We start from the raw sequence: 22,228 nt of genomic DNA on the forward strand, positions 1-22,228 counted from the left end.
CAATCTTGATGGATTGAGAATTATGTAAACTGATTTACGAAAAATATGACTCGTTTTTGTGCAAGAAAGATGCTTGTGCTTTCAATGATTCTGCGCACGAGTCCACTCGTAACCTGCCGGTATAAGTACGTTACCCCTGCCTTGACAGGATCGGGGAACAATATGGTGAGTTCGCTCAATAAGTGGGTGCTCCCATGACCTGGAGCACATGAAGAGCAGGAAAACACACACATACACAAATTCGAGCTTCATATTTTCAGCTTTATTGCGAGAGTCTTTTCTTTCACCTCGTCACGTGCCTGTAAGAGAGAGAGTAAAGCCTTTAGTTTGCTGCAGAGTTTGAGGTAACTCGTTACTGTAACTAAGTTTTTTTTTTTGGTAACTTGTAACTTAACTCGGTACTTTTGCGACGTGGTAACTTTAAGAGAAATTCGTTTCTTTGTCGACTAACTTTGCCAAAGTAACTTAAGTTCCAAGTTACCTTTAATTCGCTTTTCACTCACGTCCACATATTTTCTTGCTTTCTCTCCGATTCCTTCACGACATCTTTTTTTTTGTGCCATAAAACGTGGTATTCAATCAGTGACAGTATTTTATTCAGAAAGTAAAGAAACCGCTACCACTGAAATGAAGCTGAACCATTATGCGCCCACAACGTCATCATGACGTTGGTGGACGCACTGAAACCGAAACAAATCGCAAGGAGAGGGCTGGGTTCCACGAACGGGCACTTGTTCGCTGCCTCCCATGGAAAGAAAAGTAGGACCGAAGGTCGCGTCCCTTTCAGAGAGACCATTCGTAACCCCCTCAAGACATTTGGCTTTCGGGCGCTATCTTGTTCACATCTACGTAGCTTCGAGCGTAGTTCGACTCTAGCAAATTGGTGGCGCTGTCGAACACTATGACGTCATTTGTTTACAGGCAGGGAGAGGGGTATTATTGGACATAAACCAAAAACGATCTAAGCGTGTTTCACTCTTCTGCAGGCAACTCAAGATCTAATTCAACTGCTCACGCGCGCTGCACCTGCGTAATGCTATTTTGTGTAGGAAGTAAGTTGGAAGTAACTTTTTCTTTCTTTAAGTAACTCAGTAACTGCGAGCTATATTTCGGGCTTTAGAACTTCGTTCCTAACTTAATTACGTTTCTTACACGGTAGCTTAACTCGTAAAGAGTTCTTTTTGACGGGTAACTTCTCAGTCTATGGTTTGCTGCAACCTAAAAAATGCTCTTCCCACTCCAGCCTTTTTTTTTTCACTTTGCAGTAAAAGTCTGAAATATACAATGTGCGCTCTTATGTGATACCCCTGTCGATAAGATGGCTCGCTTATCGTTCCAAATGTGTACCCTAGGCTGTTAAAATGCACGAGCCCAATCCAATCCAATTAATGGAGCGTGAAAGTGATGTCCAATATGGAGAAAACCTGCTCTCATCTTGTAAAGCAGTATATGAAAAACATTTCCGAAGAATACTTCTGCCCAAAACTTTTTAAGTGAGGCGCAATTTCATTTACAAAATCGCTGCCGCAGTTAGAGCTTCGAGTGTGCGAACAGCAGACCACACCCTCTCTTGTCTGACGTCTGTGAGAGAGGGTCTTCTCATTCGTTGTTAGAAAAAAAATCGTCTGCTGGTTTGAAAAATCAGCATGGCGAGCTCTTCCTCGTTGACTGCTATTCAATATATGATCTTTTCTAGGAAAACAAATCATATGCAGCCTCTCAAAATAGCAGTGATGGCCAGTAGTTAACTAGATGTAGTTAACAACAACAACAACATAGATGAATGGATGATGATGATGAGGTGGGGTGTTCTTCTGCGTTGAGTGCAGGACCCTACCCCATTCCAAAAAGGTTCACATGAAAGGATGACGAGGGAAGGAAATCCCTACAGTTCGTGAAGGAGGTCGGTGGCCCTCAGAAAGGAAAGAAGAGCGCCAAGTGCACGGCACTGGTGTCCAGGGTTACTCCATGGGCCGAGAACTTCGCAGATGTTGAATGGCCTCTGATCCAGCATTTCAAGTTGAGATTTAAAGGCCCGTCGCTCGCGTGCGTACTGGCTGCAGTCTTCGAGAATGTGTCGGATTGTTGCCGGGAAACCACAAGTTGTACACAGCGCCGTGGTGCTGTGGCCCAGCCTATACCGGAGTGCAGGGGTGAATGCGACGCTAAGTCGTAAACGACGCACTAGGGACGTAAAGAGGCGAGGGAAACCGCCTGGCATTTCAAATGAAAGCGTTGGGTCAACAGCATACAGAAGCGACCACCGGGTGATGTCATGACACCATTCCTGATGGGCCCAGGGCGACGTCAACGCGGACAAGAGGGAGCGCCTATCTCCATTCGAAAGTATGATGGAGACTGCTGAGCGGCGATGGTGAGGCGTAGATGTAGTTAAACTACTAGTTAAACTACGTGATTGTAGTTAAAAAGTAGTTCTCAACTACCTGCAGAAATGCAGTATGCAACTACTAGTTAAACTACTATTTTAAGTAGTTAACTACAGTAGTTAGGTTACTGAAGGCGCCAACTACTTCCGATTTTGCCGCAAGCTTTACTGCACGATTGTGCTTCCGACTTTTATCTCGAGCTGCTTGTTTGATGAGAACGGAGCTGCAGAGCAATTGTTCCCTGCATGTATACTACATCTTCACTTTTAATGCTTGTCTAGTGAAGCCTCATTTGCTGCGAAATAATTCTGCAACTTAGTTTATCGCGTAGACACAGAAAGAATCCCGCCGCAAGCTTTATATATGACGATCGTAGCAATGGCTTGAGCATAAGTTTATCACTGCTTGTGATTCATATATAGGTGTCTGAGAACACTACAAAGGATTGGTGTTGATGGACAACGTTAAGTATAGTTATAGATGTAGTTAAACTACATTGCGGTAGTTAAAGAAGTACTTTCTAACTACTCCCCCAAAAAGTAGTTAAACTACTACTTGAACTACTCAGTGGCAAAGTAATTAGAAGTTATAGTTAAACTACTGTAGAGGTAGTTAGTGGTCATCACTGCAAAATAGTGGCCTAATCTTCGTTGCTTCAATGCAACCGTTCCTTCCTTCTGCCGAAGAGCTCAGGGATGGGCAGTAATACTCATATTTTGTATTATAATAGTAATACATAATACTCCCTAGAAATCAGTATTATAATACATATATAAATACATTTCAGAAATGAGTATTATAATACATAATACTAATACTTCTCTGTATTACACGAGTAATACTTGTAATACATTGATACTTAACTTGGGGAGAAAGGAACAGAAGAATTACTTAGATATATGCCCATTACTTATCGAGACAATCATTCTCCAATGACGTCGTATTCACGCTTACATTCTTGCACGTGGCTTGATCTTTCCGAATACGATCAGATAGCGCTGATCAATTCGATCGTAGTGAACAACTTGCTCTCACTGTGGTAGAGCCCTGATTTCATCCACTCTGGACTATAAAATGTGGGCCGTTCAAAAACCTGTGACTACCCATAGTGCAACCACGTACAGGGGTGACTGGCTGCACTGGATGCACTCTTTCATAAGACAAAGGGCTTGCACTGGTGTGACTTATCCTTACGGATGCTGAACTGGAAGGAATGTCAGGAAACCTCTAGTAATCTCTGGCGCCAATGTCACTCGCTTTTGGATAATTTGGGGCAGGGGAACACTGTAATAGGAGCCTTGTTCGTGTTCAGATGTTTGTGGGACACGAAAAATTACTGGTAACGGTGCACCAGTGACACTTTGCACGTCGAACTTACGACCTCTGGGTAAGTATTACGCCTTCAAAAGTTTTATAACACATGAAATACCTCGTTTTGTGTATTATAATACAGATACAAATACATTTCAAAAACGAGTATTATAATACATAATACAAATACTCAAAAGTATTACAGTAATAGTATTATAATACGAAGTATTACTGTTACTGCCCATCCCAGGAACAGCTCACTAGTGACACAGTTCGGGGTTGTATGAATGTGAACGGCAAAGCGAGAACTGAACGCCACGCTGCCGATGCCCACAGGAAAATATGTCGAACGAAAGGGGCTAGTGTACTGTCCAGCACACTTTTTTTTTTCGGTGGGGAACGAGCTATCCCTTTAACCCGCTCGGCCGAGACGCTGGTAGCACAAATTTGGGCTAGTTTGCTAACCGACATCGTGAACGACTAGCGAAGACAGCATCGTATTCGTTCGTCCTTCATTGAAAAGGCTTCTAATTCCTGCCTTCCCCGGTATCTCGTATTCTCTCTGTTATGGCGGACTTTGCAGCTAGATGTCGATAGTCTCCGTCATGAAGACCGGCCCATATATGCGTACTGACTAGCCCTCCTGTTGTGTCTTGTTTCGTGGCAGTGATTTCCCCAGAAATTCACTGCTGGGGGGGAGGGGGGGCGAGCTTTCAAGGGGCAGGGGTAGCTTGGTGAAGGTTCCGCTTACGGAATTTTTCTTAGACACGGAAAGAATCGTGGTACATTGGTGACATATCTGCACAGCTTTCCCGTTTTATTTTTACATGTTATTACGTTAGAACACAGTACATTAGAATGGAGATTCATTATGAACGGCATTTCAACATTACGATGCATAGTCACACGTGCGACAAAGAAAAAAGGACTACCACCTTATCTCACGAATCTCAGTGAACACCTAGCAACCAACAGTGAAAACCTTATAGGAAAAAAGCAGAATACCCTGCTCGATTGAGTTGGGCACAAATGGTTCTTGATTATCCACATTGAGTTTGCGTATCCGCACACATTGCATATATGCGCGCAATATATGCATTGAACAGTCACTTTCAAATGATTTTGGACAAATGCGTGGTACGACCATCTGCATGACTGTGGTGCTACAGCCCAAGTTTGGCAGTACAGGATGTAACTCGCTGTGCTGGAGACACTATCAGAACGTGTTGGTGGCGGAGCTGGGTGGGGTCACCTGAGAAATTTCGAGGGGTTGCAAAAATGCAGGGAGGGAGGGCGTAGGGAAATCCCTGTTTCGCGGTGCTACGCGTAAGTGAGGAAAAGTACCAGCTGTACACTTCAAGACAAAAAGGCTATCCATCTCGGTAGAACTGTATTGCAACCACATTTCTACTCAAACCAATTTTACCTTTTGGGAATAGCTGCAGAGTAGAAACAAACTACTATACAGTAGTAACTGTCATTCTACCAGCTTGGGTAGAAAATTCTACCTGTCTTCTTAGGAGTGTAGTATTCCTACTTTTATGGAGACACTTGTGGTCGTTAACCTCGTTCTGAGGAATACTATGTGAGGAGTACACGTAAAGAGGAAAATGTTTCAATATGGGGACTTGAATGGCCCAACCCAGTGTTCCAACTGCCAGCGTTTCGGGCATCTCTCGCGCAACTGTCGTTGGCCCACACAGTGCTCGGGACCGTACTCTATGAAGGAGTGCACTTCGCGGCGGCAACCAAGATGCTCCAACTTTGGAGGTCCGCATGCGGCTTCCCGCTCTCTGTGTCCGCGCAAGCGGTCGGCGATACAGCGGTCTCCCCCCACCCCACCCCACCTCCATATCGGATTCAGCGAGATCCAAAGCGCCCAAAAGTGTCCACGAGAGAGCGAACGGTTATAGCCTGGATGCCCCCTGGCGTCTTCGCCTCCCTTGCGCCAGACCTATGGATGTTGTCAATAGAGGTGTGCGCTGACGCAATTTTGTCGGCGGCGGCGTATCTACTATTTACTATATTGCGGCGGCGCCACGCCGACCTGCTTCTATCGGCGTGACCCTTCTCCGCCCCTGTCCCGCTTCTGCAAGTGTTATGTAAAAGTGCGGGGTGAACACGATGCCGGCGTTTTATAGTCTTTCAAGCATTAGGTTTCGACGCTTTTAGGTACAAATTATTCGTAGCATGCTCTGAATAGACGACTGTCGGAAAAAGCAAAGTTATATTTCGGATTTAGCCAATACAAAGAACGTCAACGGGCTCTTGTATGGGCTCTCGCCACGGCCAGCTATTGCAGTATCGGAGGCGGCGCCGCGACGACCCCTCTGCATCGGCGGCGGCGGCGTGGCTTATGCACTCGGCGGCGGCGCACACCTCTAGTAGTCAAGAGGGCGCTGCGGTTCCACAAATTGTAGGGAGCCTCCATGTGCGTCCCCTTTTCAGGGAGGCGACAACTCCGTCGTCTGCTACGAGCGCCGGCATCTTGACTCCCACATCGCATTGGGCGTCAGCGGCGGGGTTGCGTTTTTCTCAATTTTTCGCGACAGGAAGGGGGTAAAAGCAGAATGAAGGATACTAGCGTAGCAAAACTGTCATATATGCTAGTAGAGCTGGTCATGGGTTGTAAAATATGTTGTTAATGCTTTGTAACGTTTGTTTAAACTCGTCACTGCACCTGGAGACGCGGTTGCGTCTCGACCAGCGAATTACAATAGTAAACATGGGAATGTGTATAGACAACAGAAATATGTTAATCGCAAGCAGAGTTTATTATAACATCTCATTCAAGTGCAACGCCAGCTGCCGTTGTGCTTGAAAACGACGTTGTTTTACCGAAATATGCTCCTGTCGCAACTGCACCCTTAATCGCAGTTGTACAAATTTGCCCACGATTACATGACATAGTTCTTCTTTGTGTTGGTTACAAGTCGGAAGATTATTGCCCACATTATTATCAATAAAAGAGGAATGCCTCTTCACATTTGTACGAAGAAACGTGTAGCACATTTCTCACGCTACCCGAAATATACCGAACATTCATTGCACCACGTACGTGTTCACGAAGCTCAATGAGCTTGTTGTGGCTTTGCGGAGATTTAACGCAATTGGCACACTTGGGCACACAGCACCCTGGCCTTTCGCTGCACGACGTATCATGCGAGTAACGCACTCTGCAGATCTCCACGCACGCTTGTCTTCGTCCACCAACGAATGTATTTGCTCAATCAAGTAGGAACTACTCAAACAAGAGCGAACGCTGGTTTCCGACCTAGCTCTTTAGGCGACAGATCAACGACCCCATGCCACCATACGGAGATGAACTGAGCCCTAGCAGTGGTTCATAGAAATAGAGAAAAGAAAAAAAGGAGCTCTTTCATGCGTAAATTCCGATGCAAAAGAACTGTGACCCGAACGTGGTACACGCAGAAAAAAATCTCTGGAACTCTGGTATTACCCGAGAAAATGACTCGTGGAACGACCGATTTCAGCAGTCATAGAGGAAGTTCTGACACACTTGTTGCACGCTGGATTTAAAATTCCGGAGGGATGAGTTGCGATATTTGTTCCCAAAACGTACAATTACGCTAAGACACCGAAGAAATGCAATCACTTGCGTGTATATGTGCCGGATGGCCGCTCGAACGCGCAAAATGCACAGCCGGCAATGGGCAGCGCGTAGCAAGTTGGGAGTCAAAATGCGCGCTCCGCGTAAGGGCGAGGAGGAAAGGCGGCGTTGGCACGGTTAAAGGGTGTCTCCTCCCTGAAAAGCGGAGAAGCCGCAGCAACCCATGGAGGCTCCCTAACAAATTGGTGCACATACAAGCATACCGTTCCCCTCCGCGCCTGAGGCGACAAGTGAGCGGATGGTGCCCCGGCAGCTGTGCTGGTCCCTATGGGCTACTATCCACCAGCCGAATGCCCCCCGCTGCCCCTTTTTCCTTTTCTGTTTCTGTTTCTTTTTCTTTTTTTGCAAGGAATAGCAAGTCGGCTTCAGCCTGGCGACGGAACCTGATCTGCTGGATTGGATGCCATTCAACATCCGCAAAGTTGTCGGCCCATGGTGTAACCCCGCACATCACTGCCGTGCACTTCGCCCTCTTGTCTTTCCTTTCTGAGGGCCTCCTTCAAGAACTGTAGGGATTTGTTTTGTTTTCCTTCCCACTTCATCTCTTCATGTGAACCTTTTTGGAAAGGGGTAGGGTCATGCACACAACGCAGGGAAACATCCCATATCATCAGCATCATCCATTCATTCATTTATTTAGGTTGTTGTTGTTACATGGGGGGGAGAGAGACAAAAAGTAGCAAACACACCTACCGTTGTAGACTCTTCTGCTAACACGGTATTATGGTGTCCAGATAAGAACACAGACCATTTCCAACTGGAATCTTTGGCGGTGCGAAGAAGCTTCGTTTGGCTGTAATCAGACATGTACAAGATACTCAAAAATGTATTTAAGATCAGATAATAAATACTGACGTTAGAATGTAATTAAGGCAGAGTATAAATACATAAAAATTAAAGTAATTAAGATAGAGTAGGAAATACTCCAAAAAGTATTTCAACTACAATGAATATAGCATTTATCCTTGAATGCAAAAAGTCACCGGTCACTGGTCATGTGGCCGCTATGTGACATGAATCGCCTAAACCTCGCTGTGTGATAGGAGTGTGCCACCAGGCCGGTATTATACCGTCACGGCCGGTTATTTGCTCGCTCTGCCGGTTCCCTGTAGGAAGGTGATACCGGCAGCCTTCTGCCGGTATCTGTGGCTCGAGACCTTTCACAGGGGATTTCGCGGGGCTTTCCCTTCAACATTCCACTACAGCTTGAATAAATCACACACCCAACTCCGCAGTCACCAGTACTTTTCTTAGTTATTCATTATTATTATTATTATCATTGTTATTCATTGAGTCTTGTGTTCGGAGGGGACGAGATCAGTGGCTGTGCGAAGCTGTTGGTGGTTGCGTTGAGCCAGCTAGAACTTAGGCCGTACACGACCGATACCGTACACGATGAGATATCCGCCTGCAAAGAAGGGTTTGTCTGCGTCGATGTGTTTTTCAAAGTAAGTGGCAGTCCAATTCGGTTGCTCCAGTACGATCCAGTGTAGCGTTCGTGCTTGTTTAGAGCAATTTCTAGCATTAATCATACAGCCAGACGCAGGAACCTATGTTTCCTCATATTATCTTGAGCTCTCTCTCTTTCTCTCTCTCTCTCTGCGTGTATACCCTTCACCCGCTTCCTTTTCCCAGTAGCCTTTCCTCCTTTCCATCTACTCCACCTCCTCTCCTTCAGCGGGTATTTTTCACTAGGAAAGGTGGCAACCCTAGATAGGAGCCATCTAAAAACGAGTCCCAAAAAGATGCCAAACAGATACCACATAACTCCACTAAGTATATGTGACCCAGAAAAAAGCAAATTTCTAGCAGGCCCCTGCTCGGCGAGGTCAGAATTCGGCGAAAAGGTTAGCTGAAAAGGTTAGCCAGGCTCTAGGACTCGAACCCACATCTTCTGGATTACCGGTCCAGGGCTCTACCAATTGAGCTAAGCTACCACACCTGCCCAGCGACTTCCAAGGGTGCGTCATCTGAAGGGACAAACCAGCCACTCTCTCTCACTCATCCTCATGAGAGAGAGGGGCTGCCGAGCTCAAAAAGAAAGGGGAGGGCATTAGTCGTACACAGGCGTTCCTGGTGGCCATAGACCAATGTACTCGCTGCGCGTCCAGGGCGAGAGGACGCCGTGATTACTCTAATGGACCGAGACACCTTCCGGAACACCAAAACAATAGTTTCGGACAACGGACCGCCATTCAGGAGTCGTCGGTTACGCAGTTGGGTCCAGCAACGAGGAATACGACTCCAACCGACAACACCATACCACCCAACTGCAAATGGCCTCGCCGAAAGAGTAATTAGAGTCATAAAACAGTACATCTCGATGTACACCCAATTCAGAGGAGGCTAGAAGTGAGCACTAGATGCTCCGGTATGGCACCATAACAGATCGCACATCACTGCTCTCGGATGCAGTCCACACTTTGCAGCATTTAACACACCGGCGCTGTTCCCTGCTGATGAACGCTTGCACGTAACCAATCACGTCACACTGCAAGAGCAACGTAAGTCGATTGACAAGTACCGCTCCAGAATGAAGAGGAACTTTGACAGGCGCAAGAGCAGAAAGATACCTGAAATTTGAGTTGGTGACGCGATACTGGTGTCCCGGGAAGCAAGACCAGTTTCAGTGGGCCATATGAAGTCCAAAAAGCAGTACACCAAAGGGGTCTACTGAAGGCTATTGGTTATAAAGGTGCGCGGGGGGGAGACGAGATGGCCACCATAGGAAAAAACGTCTTGCCGTACCATCCACGGAGGGATGGTGTGGGAGCATGTAACGTAGGAATAGACGAGGACGAGGAAAAGCACGGGACATTAGGAAGACAATAAAGCTAGGCTTAGTGTCCGGACCATTAGGTCGGTTTCGGAGACTGGAACGCTACGTAGCTTTTATAATTAAAAAGTAAATTAACTATTTTTAGGTAATTAGTGATTTGACAGTTGAGCAACATATGGCCAAGAATGTTCGCCGACCCAGAGATGACAGATGTGAAAACAGCACGTCTAGAGCCCTTATAGTTTTTTTATGACAAATCTGTATCGCCTAAAAAAAGACACCCTGCAAATGAGTGCCCATGCCATTGTTTAACAGAGTAGTGTCAGGGACGACGCTGTCGTCTGCTTTGTAGTCACTTATCTGCTCTGAGAGTTCGCGCTCCCAATCTTGTCGTCTTCTTATTTCTCATATCATTATTCATGTGTCGTTTGTTATCTACAGCTGACTTGCTTCATTAGAGACTTTTAGTACATCGTACGTAAAGGCGGTAGCGTACGTAACAGATGCCCTTGGTGGTTCCTCGCACTGCGCGAATGTCTCTCGCTATTCTGGGCATGCGCAGAACCATCTATGCTATCCCTTACTTGCGCAAACAGGATAGCACACGACGTACTAAAACTCTGTATTGTTTCATTGGGAATGGCGATCGATGCCTGGAGGAGTCTCTTCAGCTTTCAAGCACGGACAGTTTTCGCGGGTTTGTTACAGTTTCTTATTCCATGTTCTCAACTTTAAATGTTGTATAATTTTAATGACTGTTATAAGTGGAGGGTGAGTGCGGGTAAGCAAACTTGGACCCGCACTGTACCATCGCGTGTGTGACCCGCTCCCGCACGCGCAAGAATTTAATCCGGGTGACTCGCACCCGCAGTTCTGTCTGTATGTCCGCATACCCGCATTCGGCCCCACAGGGGGAAATGTTCCTCTTCCAGTTTACCGCTGTTTCTATTTTAAAACGAAGGAAATTCTGAGTGTTGGCTACGTGTCTCGGACGGCTTCAATCATATGCCAATAAAACTGCAATCCAACAGAGAGCCATATATGTCTGCATTAGTAACCGAACTCACCCGCCAGCACTTGCCTGCTGTAGTCTGGCACATGGATTTATACGGCCAACGATATGGCGCACTGCTGAGCTCGCGTGCGACAGAGAGGGATTACTTAGTTGGCGATGGAGTGCATTGCGGGTACACCCGCATTTTGCCCACTACCCGCAGCTATCGCAAATATCGCAGTTATCCGCAAATCGTGACGATGTGCGGGTAACTGCAGGTAACCGCAGGTATGCCTGTACCCGCGCTCAGCTCTAGTTATAATGTGCCCCAGAATAGAGCCACAATGTGTTGAAAGTCGCTCGTGGACAACGGCTTAGGTAATACACAATATCCTGCTCGCAAGGGCGGAAAACAGTGCAGACACAATGGGGCAAATGAAAAAAAAAAGACAAGAAGAAAACGAAAAATTTTAAGTATTGCACAATTGGAGGGCACCAAATGTGGGAACGAAATTTGCATTTTTCGTGGTTAATTCGAGAACAGAATAAGTGAATTCCATTGCAATACTTACCATAGCCAGGAGATGCTTCACGTGCCTTGAACTTTGAATTCTCTGCATGGAATATAGTCATCAGTATATATTGGACTTTGTGTTGGGAAGAGTATATACTACTCACGGCCACTCAAAACATAATCTGAAGAACTAAGTTACAGCTAAGGCTTCCGGGATCTTCGGATCGAGAAAAAAAAGAGGAAAAAAAAAGAAAAAACGTACCCCTCTCTTTAGCGTCCAGGAGAGGTCAGCAAGAAAAGTAATATCCTGAGGTCTCGTTAATCGCCTTTATGGCGGCGAGTGCGTTACTCTCCCCCACGACAAAGGATATCTTGACCCTTCGCCAGCAGCCTACGTTATATTTATTTTTCTCCAAGGTATGCCGGTATAACTCATAGATCACTGTATTCCACATGACGACATCTCGGACCTTTTTTGAGTTTTCTTTGGGGATATCCTGCGGTTTTTCTTCCTGTTTTTCTGCGAATCGCTGTTCGCGTCCTCCTCAAACTGTACAGGGAAACCAGGGCATGTAGATCGTCTTATTAGAGGGACAGCTGTTTTTGCAACGCAGGAAGATAGTGCGCGAGCAAAAGTTGCGTCGCAAATACATCGAGGAAATTTCGATTTCAAGATGTTCACGTCACCAGACGTTCGCACGAGTAATACAGATGTCTGTTCCGCAAGGTGTGTTGCCTGAGAGCACGGAGTACATGCTCCGTACATGCTCCGTGCTCCGGAGTTCTTACTCCGTGCATGACAGTAAGGGCTTCTGTAAGACAGCTTCTGATGCATTTCGCGAGTATGCGTTTTCCCAGCAGTAGCTTTTTCTTCAAATTTCTTATGTCTAACGAGGCGAATCTCGTCTTTGAATCTCGTAAAGTCCCCAACCCTGTTACAAGCGCAGGCGTCGTCGGTGAATGTCCTGAAGGTCGAGTGCAATAGGGGTGGACGGGAAGGCCCTGAACAGACTGGTGAAACTAAAGAACGTTCATAATGAGAGAACTGGATGTTCTTGGGCTGAAACAACGTAGAAAGTACAAATACATACAAAGCCTCAAATCGCCTAAGAAATTAACGATGAAAGATGAAAGTCACTGAAAAGGCTAAACAGCTGCAAGACTGGAACCCACATCACTGTTAGCTTAGCTCACATACCATTGACACATTAAAATCAGTTTGATTGAGAAAAAAAAAAACTGTTAGCTTAGCTCAATCGGTAGAGTTTGGACCGCGGTAATCCAGAAGATGTGAGTTCGAGCCCTATAGCTGGCTAACCTTTTCAGTGACTTTCATCTTAGAGCGTTGAGAAGACACATACCATCCACACCTATTACACTCGACTTTCAGTGCATTGTGCTGCTTGGAATACCGCATTCGTTCGTAAACCCCTTGCTATAACGAACCCGAAGCGACTAAGCACGTCCATCTTATTATTGGGCAAGGGAAAGGTGTCTTCCGCAAGCGGACCAACCACTCTCCATGATAGTATTGTTTTCCTATCTTTGACTACACTGTTAAAACAGAACTTCACCGCATAGCACGCTCCTAGCCAACCATCACACCGAATGATATCATTCTGTGTCATGATTTGTTCAAAACAGGGGGAGGCGCCTATCTGGGACAAGATAATCTGCCCCAGATAGGCGCTTCCTCCCATTTTCGACAAACCAATGCCAGAATGATATCATTCGGAATGATGGTTGGCTATGAGCGTGCTGATGCGGTGAAGCTCTGCTTTAACAGTGTAGGGTTATCGCGTCTGATTCAAAGAGAGAGGTGGGCGTACGCCTTTTTGTGGCAATTTAAATACATGAAAGTTGTCACAAAAAGGCGTACGACTACCTCTCTCTTCAAATCAGAAGCGATAACCCTATCATCCGTGGCAATGGTTGACGCACAGCGTGCTATGCGGTTAAGTTCTTTTTTTAGAGTGTGTTAAAAGCGCAGGCGGTGGCTTTCGCAAACACTCGTTCGTTTATATTGGATTCCCTTTTGGTTTCCTATTGGTTTCCCTTGCTACGCTGTAACGAACCCGAAGCGACGAAGCACATTCATCTTATTATTGGGCAAGGGAAAGGTGTCTTCCGCAAGCGGATCAACCACTCTCCATGATAGTATTGTGTTCCTATCTTTGACTAGGGGAGACCTGTTCTCGTCAAAGGTAGTCGCCCTGATTGCATACACCCCATCCTCAACGTCACCCTCAAGGAGGAGCGTCACGCTCCGCCCACGTTGCTAGAGGGGCTTCCAAGAAAGCTCCTGTGTTCACGATTCGACTTGCACTGCCACTGGTCACTAATGGCGGAAAAGTGTTAGCATAAAGGTAGCCAAAGTTATGCTGTGGTTACTTTGGGTGCTGATTGCATTATTCATTTCGAGTCCTTTCTTCTTTTTTTTTTCTCATGTCCTAAATGACCAAAAGGTACTGCTTGCGACATACTTGTTTGATATCTCCAACCCCCCCGTAAAAGCGGGTTACCGAACCAAGTTGCTGTGCTACCGTCGCCTTCGCCTCACTTCCGTTCCCCTGGTGGCGGCGGGGCTGCGCAGCGCCACCAGACGGGAGAGGTGGCGATCCGATAACCGCGCGTCGTCTGCTAGCTCCATTTAATGTCTGCTGTCATGGAGGAAGTCTCATTCGTACAACATATTGTATGTCGTGACAACTGAAAGAGGAAAAGACGTATCTTAGACTTGAAGAAGAGGCATCGTCTCTTGATCTAGATTTATTTCATCGTCTCTTCATCCAGATCATCATTTACCATCGCCATCCTCATCTTCATGCACATAGAGACACTGACCACTAACGTGAGACCAACTTCCATTGAGGAAGAAAAGAGAGGAGGAGTCCTATTGCTCTGAGAAGTGAAGCCGAGATTGGTGGCCACTCCAGTGACATCACCGTTCGTTTTTCGCTTTCGATTACACACATCTCTACGGGAGACCTCAACGCATAGTTTCGGAATACTTCGAGAGGTGCGGTCTAGCGCGTCAAAGTGTCCCCCAAAGTGTCGTGTGCAAAGCGACCCTATTGGGGTATTCAGGTAACGTGCCTCCAAAGAAGCTACAGCTCATGTCCCATCCTCACGTCACTTCTCTTTTCTGAAGAAGAGCGCGCCTCCTTGTCGTCTTTCCTCCATGCCAACTTCAGTCAGCGAACACAGCACAACCACCGCTTAGTCAACGGCACATACCTGCATGTAACCTACCCTTCGTTGTGTGTTCTCAACATGAGTATAACGAGCACGTATCACCCTTCTTTCAATGTCCTAGGTTTTTAATCTAAAGGTCGAAGGATCTCTTCTCAGATTCATCATCACAGACATAGAGGGCGTGCCGGCAGCCGGACATGATGACGGTGTGCTGACCCTTGTGGTTACCCAGCATATCAGCGTCCGCTACGGACACTAAGCTGATGTGACACGAATGTGATAATCGTCTTCATAGCAGGAGACACATGTCTGTGCTGATGCGTTGAGTGTTTTACTGGATCTTAATCTATCGCATTGCGTGGGGGTACCCCGAGAACACGTTGACATCCCCAACTCATCCTGAGGATGTCACTGTGGGACAGAAATGACACCCTGGGAATATCCCCAAAGGCTCCTCAATTTGTTAGAAAAGTGTTAAAATGAGACTCCAGAGATGATCCTAGCGACAACATCTGGGGACAAAAATGGGACTGTCTCAGGAGCACTATAGGATCATGTTGTTCCGCATGTTGCTACAGTGAATCTTCTTTCATTTCTCTCATTTAGAAGTGAGCAGACGTTTACAGTAGAAAGCAACTTTTTTTTTTCAGTTTTTCAACCTCGGCCCCCAGCTGGTCATTTTCAGTTTCTCCTCTTCGATTGTTTTCGATGACGAAGAATGGGTGTCGCGGTATAAAAACCTAAAATATAGAAAGTCCTGCGCCACTACGTCTAAGGCAGTCCACTTTGAAAGAAATATGCGCCAGTGGCATTTCCTTTCGCAGATAAAACATATACTATATATTGCTTGTCTTGCGAACTCCCGCATGTGCGAGAGTCGTCCTAGCATCGCAGTCAAAACGAAGGGTGAGGTACCTAACTTTAATTAAATTTCATGTATAAGCAACACTGCAGTGACGAATTCCTCGGAGTATTAGGTTCCAACCAAGGTAACGTCCGTGTTTTCTACTTAGTTGATTTCAAGCACCCATCGAAAGTCAAGCACGCGCTGTAATATGTCATCACTTTTCTGTACCTTCCACGGAAATGATCCGTGTAGCATCCGGTCAGGGACCTTGCTCGGATATTAACAGCAACAAGATCACAATGAAAGACCTAGAAAGCTATATTTTATCGCACATTAAACCCAGTGCATGGAATATCCATTGATATCATTCAGTTTGCATTTGTACCCCTGTATTTTGTATTTTCTCTTTGTAGTATTTTTCGTAGGGGGAATATACATTTATTAAAAGGAAAGATCTGCCAGCCACTGTATAGATGATCAATGCTGGTATGGTTGAATTTGGTTAGGATAAACAATCCGGAACGCTAATCAATGGGCGGAGGCATTGAAATGCACAGTAGTATTAAACTAATTTACTTCTCCTATATATGTCCTCCGGCTGACGCCCGCAGGACGTACGCAAATGACTATCACTGGAAGATCCCATGAGGACATTCTCTGGATCTCCTCCGGACATCCCCTTACGGACGAGGACGCGATGACACTTTGAGTACGTCCTGAGGATTGCGAGTGTTCTTGGGGTCCCCAACAACACACTGTCATCCCAGGGATATCCTAAGAGCATCGTGCATGGACGGGGGTGACATCTGCAGGACGGTGAATCTGATCCTCAAATCATCCTCAGCATGTCATTTTGGCACTATATAGCGTCCCTATGGCATCCTCAGATCATCCACAGATCCTACGTAAGGACCACATGAGAATACTGCTAGAGCATTTCTAGGATGCAATTTTTTTTATATTCATATCCCTTTTTCAGAATGCGCACTTATAAAACACCCCCCAAGTCGTCAGAGAACCTATATCAATGTTTTTTTATTTTTTATTATTGCACAGAGAACAGTTGCATACTGACTCTGACTCCATGCATCTTGGTATCTTGGTTAACTGCCAGAATGAAGCCTGACTGTTCCTTTCTAGTACATAATGGACAATAAGCGCAGACGCACTCCGAAAGGTATTAGGAAAAACCTTCCCGAAAACAACACCGAAAGGTATTCTCTTCCGAAGCTGAAACAGATACTGTTTATTGTTATTTTATATGTTATTTTATATTGTATTTTTATGTTTTATTGTTATGTCGGTGGACACTCACAGTCCGGACATCCGTGGTCACCGGTAACCAGAGTGCAGTTCCGTGCGCACATCGGAGTCGCGCATTGCAGTGGATGCACCCTTTGCATTTCCGCTAGTTTGGATGTGCGAGGTATACGGTATAATACGAATAGCGAACGTGTAAAACGAGGTTCTCGTATACTTGCCTTCGCACACGCATTCTGGGCATCGGTCATGGAGGATACCCGTTTCTCTGTGACATCCCGGAGGACATTTCTTCCTCGGGCAGTGAGTCGGTGGACACTCACAGTCTGGACATCCGTGGTCACCGGTAACCAGGGTGCAGTTCGGTGCGCACAGCGGAGTCGCGCATTGCAGTGCATGCACCACTTGCATTTCCGCTAGTTTGGATGTGCAAGGAATACGGTATAATACAAATAGCGAACGTGTAAAACGATGTTTTCGTATACTTGCCTTCGCACACGCATTCTGGGCATCGGTCATGGAGGATGCCCGTTTCTCTGTGACATCCCGGAGGACATTTCTTCCTCGGGCAGTGAGTCGGTGGACACTCACAGTCCGGACATCCGTGGTCACCGGTAACCAGAGTGCAGTTCCGTGCGCACATCGGAGTCGCGCATTGCAGTGGATGCACCCTTTGCATTTCCGCTAGTTTGGATGTGCGAGGTATACGGTATAATACGAATAGCGAACGTGTAAAACGAGGTTCTCGTATACTTGCCTTCGCACACGCATTCTGGGCATCGGCGAATATTATAGATTATTTACGGCGACTCTCCGTACATTCGAGAGCCATGCTCGTCTGCGACACAAAACAAAGGGTGAGCTGTCCATGTTTGTTTCGATTACGCCAGGAAAAACTACTAAAAGCATATAATTAATTGAAGTACGTATTAGCTCTACATCACTGCAAAGTCTATGTTTCTTACTCATTCTGGTTTGAGAAATTCAGGTGGGGCCTTTGCAAGTCAAAAGCAGTAGGACAGAATCGCACGTTTCCGTCCTTTCCACGAGGTGGTGGTGATGGTGATTGGGCTTGCCGTTGTCGGCCTCACGAGAAATGCTCCATGTATCATAGACAATCATCCTTTTCGGAGGCAGATAATTTTATGCTGGACCACCCTTTATTTCAGAAGAATGTCAATCGGGTCCAAGCTTCGGCCGGGAAAAAAAAGTGTTTAGGGAGTCTGAGCTGGTAAACTAAACAAATAATATTTCTCGTCCCACTATCTACCCACACTGACGGGCACAGGACGTACTTGAATGACTCTTCACGGACTGTCCGCGAGTGTCATCCTCAGGATGTTCTGGGGATACACCTTGAAGGACGAGGACACGATGATACTGTGGGGACATCCTGAGGACCGTGTGTGTTCTTGGGGGTATGACAAGATGAGTACAGCGTCCGACGCAGCAAAGATGTGATTGGTGTAAGCGAAGGGCCGAGTCAACAGACTGAGGTACTTGCATTAAAAGTTGTCGAGCATATTATTATTATTCAACAACAATCGATGCGTTTTGGGAGAGTAAAATGACGTTCTTACAAGGATTCTACGGATGCAAAAAAAAAAAAAAACGCCCAGTCCAAGGTGATTAATTACGCACGTTGTAAATATACGAGAGGTGAGTAGGAACAACATGGTCTAGTACATCTTATAGGACAGTCTCGATCCACATCGAGGAAACGCGAGACGGTGCGGTATGACTGTTTCCTTTTTTTTTAAATAGATAAGTCTGCTGGATACTTCTTATGGAACAATCTGTGCTGACTGGCTACCCTCTTATGTTGGAAGGGAGTTGCCTCAGGACAGGAGCCGCCGATATTTCGAACAGAGACTGTTCTTCTTCTGGGCAGAAGAAGAACAGTCTCTGTTGGAAATATCGGCGGCTCCTGTCCTGAGGCAACTCCCTTCCTGAGGCAACTCCCTTCCTACATCTCTACCGGTTCGCTGGATTTCTACCCATCTACCCTCTTATGTTGTAGGTCTAAAACGACTTTGATATTTCATCGATTATTATTATAGTTACCGAATGAGGGTCCTAAACCCTATAAGGGTGGACTCAGTCAATTGATGTTCTTTCATTATAAGCTATCCAGCATATTACTAATATTCATCGACGATGGGTGTGTAAAATGATATTCTTACCGGGATCAGCACTTCTACGAACAAACGGAAACACGTTTCCAGCTGCTGCCTCCGCAACAGAATTATTACTGCATCGTAAACATTTGGACATTGTTCGGAAACATTGACACGGTTACTACGCTCGTTATAAATACACGGGACGTGAGCAGGAACAACATGGTCTAGTAGTGCCTAGGACAGTCTAGATCCACATCTAGAAAACGCGAGACCATGCGGGATGACTGTTTTCCGTTCTTTTTTTTTTTTAATAGATAAGTCTGCTGGATAACTTCTTATGGAACAACCTGTGCTGACTGACTACCCTCTTATGTTGTAGGTCTAAAACGACTTTGATATTTCATGGATTATTATTATTGTTACCCAATGAGGGTCCTAAACCCTATAAAGGTGGACTCAGTCGACTGATGTTCTTTCATTATAAGCTATCCAGCATATTACTAATATTCATCGACGATGGATGTGTAAAATGATATTCTTACCGGGATCAGCACTTCTACGATCATCCTCCAGATTCATGTACTGAGCTGCTGCCTCTGCAACAGAATTATTACAGCATCGTAAACATTTGGACATGTTTCGGAAACATTGACACGGTTACTACGCTCGTTGTAAATACACGGGACGTGAGCAGGAACAACATGGTCTAGTAGTGCCTAGGACAGTCTAGATCCACGTCGAGAAAACGCGAGACGGTGCGGTATGACTGTTTCCCTTTTTTTTTAAATAGATAAGTCTGCTGGATAACTTCTTATGGAACAACCTGTGCTGACTGACTACCCTCTTAGGTTGTAGGTCTAAAACCACTTGGATATTTCATAGATTATTATTATTGTTACCCAATGAGGGTCCTAAACCCTATAAAGGTGGACTCAGTCCATTGATGTTCTTTCATTATAAGCTATCCATCATATTACTAATATTCATCGACGATGGATGTGTAAAATGATATTCTTACCGGGATCAGCACTTCTACGTCCCCACCCAGGCCAGGCATCAGCTGCTGCCACTGCAATGGAATTATTACAGCATCGTAAACATTTGGAAATGTTTCGGAAACGTTGACATGGATACTCACATCCAATGACGACGAGTAACAGGAGAAGGACCTTCATGATTGGTTGATGCTCTTCACTGTGTCAGCTACAGCGCTGTATTTGAAAGATGGACATGCTATATATTACCAGAATTTTAGAACACGCCTGGCCAGTGGGAAGTAGGTTGTTCACCCACCTTTCTGTCTTGTTACGGCAAGACACAATTACAACCATGTACCTGTTGTCCCACCGAAATCCCCCGGCTGGATAATTCGTGAACAGGTGGCGCCATCTAAACAATTTCTGTTTGATAGAGATCCTTGGGGCATCGGCCATGAACTGAGTAGTGTGCGGCTCATTTGCATACACTCACTAATTAAATAAACATGCTAACTTTTAGCTTTTACTTCGTACGCTTACGGAACCTCTGTTTTACGCATCGGGACCTTCAGCGAAAAATATTCCAAGAAAAAAAAAGCATCGACACTTAGTGATTTTTCCGAATAATTAATTGGTTTCGGTTTGCATATTTCTTGCGCGGAGCAGTGCACCAATGCGCTCTTTGGACCAGCTATCCGGCTGTCAATTTCGTGTTCATCCGCCTCGTTCACGCACGGGGGCGACGGAAGATTAGAAACAGCCACAAGAGACGCTTTTGTATTCGTTCTCAAAGCGACTGATAAACAGCGTTGGCGGTTCTGTCGTTCCGCAGGCGAGATAGCGTGCTCTTATCATGGATGATGATGAATGCGCCACGAGCTCTGTGAATGTGGAGTAGTGGGGCATGTGTTTCAGCAGCCACCACCCCTCCAAATGAATGGGCAAGTCCTCATAACTGTGTCATAAACTGCAGACAGGGAAGTACTCGGCTTCGAACTCCGGCTTTGCTGTCTGGGATTTTCCTCAGACTCTTTCAGATATCTTAGAAGTCGGCCCAGGACCTCTTTCAACACCTCCTCATAGCTGCGACCAACCTCGATTTTGGCGTACACTCTTAAAAATTAGCTACACCACATAGCAGGCTCCTAGCCAACCATCATCCCGAATGACAACGGTCTCTCCCTTGATATGAGGAAAATGGGAGGCGTACGCTTTTTTTTTGGTATCAATTATGCCAAACATAAGCGTAAAAAGGCTCCTCCTCCCGTTTTCAACAAATCGAGCGAGAACGTTGTCATTCGGGATGATGGTTGGCAAGGAGCATGCTATGTGGTGTGGTTAATTGTTAGTGTGTACCCCACTAGTCCACAGCGCTCTCGGCGCATTCACCATCATCCATGATAAGAGCACGCTATCTCACCTGCGGAACGACAGAACCGCCAGCGCTGTTTATCAGTTGCTTTGAGAACGAATACCAAAGCGTCTCTTGCGGCTGTTCCTATAATCTTCCGTCGCCCCCCTGGGTGAACCAGGCGAATGAACACGAAATTGACAGCCGGATAGCTGATCCAAAGAGCGCATTGGTGCACTGCTCCGCGCAAGAAATATGTGAACCGAAACCAATTAATTACTCGGAAAAATCACTAAGTGTCGATGCCTTTTTTTTTTCTTGGAATATTTTTTGCTGAAGGTCCCGATGCGTAAAACAGAGGTTCCGTAAGCGTGCGAAGTAAAAGCTAAAAGTTAGCATGTTTATTTAATTAGTGAGTGTATGCAAATGAGCCGCACACTACTCAGTTCATGGCCGATGTCCCAAGGATCTCTACCAAACAGAAATTTATTCGATGGCGCCATCTGTTCACGAATTATCCAGCCGGGGGATTTCGGTGGGACAGCAAGACGTGATTTCAGCAACACCGAGAGAACATGCTTTTTTTTTAGGTTTCTTCGCTGACATAGGGAGCAAATGCTAGAGAGAAGGTATTCATTTATTTATTTATACTTGTAACGCCTGGATCAGTTCTAAAGGCTAGGTCAGTATAGAAAAACGTATTGTACTAAAATTGTGAACTTGTGTGGAATGAAGCTTGGGTTATTGGTAGACTGCAACAAGCAAAAAGGAAACGTCAGATGAGGGAAGCTTTAGTCATTTTTTAGTCGTCAGGGTATTGCGTCAGTGAGGCGCCGTGGAAGCTGCCCTTGGTTTCTGCGTC

At 45.9% G+C, this 22,228-nt stretch overlaps 2 long non-coding RNA genes across 3 annotated transcripts in view; both read right to left on the reverse strand.

Moving 5' to 3' along the window:
- Positions 1 to 240: 240 nt before the first annotated feature.
- The window catches only part of LOC135376591 (uncharacterized), a 28,434-nt gene continuing 6,446 nt past the window's right edge, over positions 241 to 22,228 (reverse strand). Inside the window, exons 2-5 of the long non-coding RNA XR_010417760.1 lie at positions 20,177 to 20,249; positions 20,057 to 20,107; positions 8,023 to 8,122; positions 241 to 299 (exon numbers count right to left, since the gene is read on the reverse strand). This is a non-coding gene — a long non-coding RNA (uncharacterized LOC135376591). The remainder of the gene's footprint in view (positions 300 to 8,022; positions 8,123 to 20,056; positions 20,108 to 20,176; positions 20,250 to 22,228) is intronic.
- LOC135376592 (uncharacterized) lies at positions 16,964 to 19,111 on the reverse strand. Of its 2 annotated transcripts, none has more exons than XR_010417762.1 (4): positions 19,102 to 19,111; positions 17,408 to 17,602; positions 17,140 to 17,334; positions 16,964 to 17,066 (listed from the first exon to the last, which is right to left on the reverse strand). It is a non-coding gene; the product is annotated as an uncharacterized LOC135376592 (long non-coding RNA). The 2 variants fall into 2 exon arrangements; XR_010417761.1 differs by lacking the exon at positions 19,102 to 19,111 and adding an exon at positions 17,676 to 17,701.

This window comes from Ornithodoros turicata, unplaced genomic scaffold, assembly GCF_037126465.1.
Source record: "Ornithodoros turicata isolate Travis unplaced genomic scaffold, ASM3712646v1 ctg00001168.1, whole genome shotgun sequence".
Taxonomy (NCBI): Eukaryota; Metazoa; Arthropoda; class Arachnida; order Ixodida; family Argasidae; genus Ornithodoros; species Ornithodoros turicata.